This window comes from Nematolebias whitei, chromosome 4 (assembly GCF_014905685.2).
Source record: "Nematolebias whitei isolate Nwh7 chromosome 4, NemWhi1, whole genome shotgun sequence".
NCBI classification, from domain to species: domain Eukaryota; kingdom Metazoa; phylum Chordata; class Actinopteri; order Cyprinodontiformes; family Rivulidae; genus Nematolebias; species Nematolebias whitei.
In genome coordinates, this window is record NC_056501.1 from 35,742,997 (window position 1) to 35,745,737 (window position 2,741).

The 2,741-nt window shown below is 45.0% G+C and overlaps 1 protein-coding gene across 1 annotated transcript in view; it reads left to right on the forward strand.

Annotated features, from left to right (window-relative positions):
- casp3b (caspase 3, apoptosis-related cysteine peptidase b) overlaps nucleotides 1–2,741 on the forward strand; it is a 6,743-nt gene that overhangs the window by 1,912 nt on the left and 2,090 nt on the right. The window lies entirely within an intron of this gene.

Consider the following 2,741-nt stretch of genomic DNA (forward strand, 5'->3'; position numbering starts at 1 on the left):
CTGAGGCTAACGTCTGAGCTGAGGCTAACGCCCGAGCTGAGGCTAACTCCTGAGCTGAGGCTAACACCTGAGCTGAGGCTAAGGTTCAAGCTGAGGCTAACATCTGAGCTAAGGCTAACATCTGAGCTGAGGCTAACATTTAAGCAGAGGCTAACACATGAGCTGAGGCTATCACCTGAGCTGAGGCTAATGTCTAAGTAGAGGCTAACACCTGAGCTAAGGCTAACGCCCGAGCTGAGGCTAACATCTGAATTGAGGCTATCACCTGAGCTGAGGCTAACTTACAGAGACTAACACCTGAGCTAAGGCTAACGCCCAAGCTGAGGTTTACGCCCAAGCTAAGGCAAGCATCCAAGCTGAGGCTAACACCTAAGTTAGCCTAACTTCCAGTATTCTACTTTATGCTTCATAGTTGATCATCTTGTAACACCATCGTCCACAGCTCTGTGTTTGGAGGAAACCAATGCAGCATCTGAGCAAAAACACCAGCAGCTGTGGTGGTGGAGGGTTATCAGAATTATCATTGTACCGGAATACAGTGAGATTAGCTTCGTACAGTCGTCCGAAAGATGAACGGAGTGCATGTTTCTGCTGCTGAGAAGCGCAGCTCCTATTCTTTATCAGAATACTTTTAGATAGAAAAGGGAAGAACCATGAGGATAGATATTGGTATTACAAAAAAAAAATCTCTTCACATCTTGTCCTATCAGGACACGATTAGAGAAAAAAAAAAACTCTACCAGCATGCACATTTAAAAACATGATTACATATGCATGTCAAGGTGTTGAGATTTGTCTATGAGCGTTTTTCAGATAGGCACAGTTCTGATTATGTTGTTTCAACCGGCAGTTCTGATATGCCTGCACAGAAGTTCTTGGGGTGGGATTGCGATAGATGAAGCTTTTGTCCCTAGTTACCCATGATCCAGGATAAATTTGATAGTCATATCCGAGGCCAAACGGGGGAGTCAGATTCAGATAAGCCACAATTGTTGATTTTCTTCAGGGAAACTGCTTTTTTTCTTGTCAGCCTTGAGTCCTTCTGGAACTTTCCGGTTCAAAATGGCCAGATTATGGGAATCCATTCCACTGATCCATGTTATGAGCCTCCTTCAAGGTCGATCCCACCATGCTGTCGAGTCCTAGAAGCTGCAGGTGGCGTGCGATTCTCACAAATTGTGTCCATCTTACGGTTTAGCTCATAAATCAGCGGATTTTGAGTACTCACAGCACAAACCTTCGCACTGACTCGGAAGCTTTGTCATGGCCGAAACTGCTGCTGATGTCTTCTTCAAACGTTGATAAAACAGAGCCCCGCCGATGCCAAAGAGCAGAGACCCTGCTATCATAAATCCAAATATATAAACGTCCTCAACATCCTCCTGAGACAGGACTGAGAGGCACATCAGCTGCCAAACTCCCCACTCATCTCTGATGTACCCCACAACGTGAGTCTCAGCTGGACAAGTGGGTTCTCCAGGACCCTGTCATTTTGTAGAAAAGATTTTGAAGATTGTATTAAAAGTCTAGGTCCCAGATCCATAATTTTAATTTTTGTTCGGGAGGTGTGTACCAGGCGCTTCAGACACACAGAGAGTGAAGCAGGAGGAAGGAGAACAGGAGAGGGAAGGCAGTCACCTTGAGCGAGAGCCAGACAGAAAAAAAGGGTTAGGGTTTGGGCTCCTGTCAGTCCCTGAGTGGACCAGGAACTCCTCGGTAGACCAAGGGGTTTTGGAGTCCAATGTGGGTCCATCTGTCCAACAGCTTAAGCTCTCCTCCTACATGTCTTTGCGTGAGTGCAGCTACGGCGTGCGCTCTCAGGACATTATTACCTGCAGTGTTCCCTCAATGAGGACTGAACTGGGCAAAAGGGCCTTCTCCTACTCTGCTCCTGTTTCCTGGAATACCTTACAAAAACAATTGAAGCTCTCGACCTTGACCTCTCTAAGTGGCTTTAAGAACCTGTTGGACTCTTGGCAGGGACCAACGCAGACATGTTCCTGTTTTTAGTTTTCTACATTCACCTTAGAATCTAGCTGTTTTTTTTGTTTTGTTTTTTTGTTACCTTTTTCTTTTAGCCATCCTATTTGTAAAAAAAACAACAACAAAAAAACTGCAGTATGACTTTTTATAATTGTTTATTGTTGTTGATGTTGTCCATTGTTGTCATCTTTCTTTGTTGAAATCAGGTCTCTCATGTAAATGAGTCCTCGAGGCTCAATGGGATTAGCTGTCTAAATAAAGGTTGAATTTAATTGAATTGTACCAAACTGGGTCCAACAGAACCATGATCCCAAGCACAGTAGCTGATCAACAACAGAACAGGTCAAAAGAACAAAACCAAGCTACTGGAACAGTCCAGTAAGAGTCCAGAACCTCAACCTGACTGAGGTGATGTGATGGACCTTCAGAGAGCCGAACAGAACCCTCAATGAACTGAAGCAATGCTGGAAAGGAAAGTGGGCCGGAACCCCTCCACAACCATGAGAGAGACTGATGGTCCTACAGAAATCCACTGAGGGTTCTGCAGCTGAAAAAGGTTCTGTTGGATCAGGGACTGGACTGGCTTTAGTCGAATAAATAAGGACTTGATGGAATCTGTTGGTGTTTCTGTTCAGCTGAGGCTTGAACAGTTCCTCACTCAGTCTGTTGTTCTCTGCTCCATTCTTTTTGTTGCTCACACTTAATGTGCTCTGTGTGTGTGTGTGTGTGTGTGTGTGTGTGTGTGTGTGTGTGTGTGT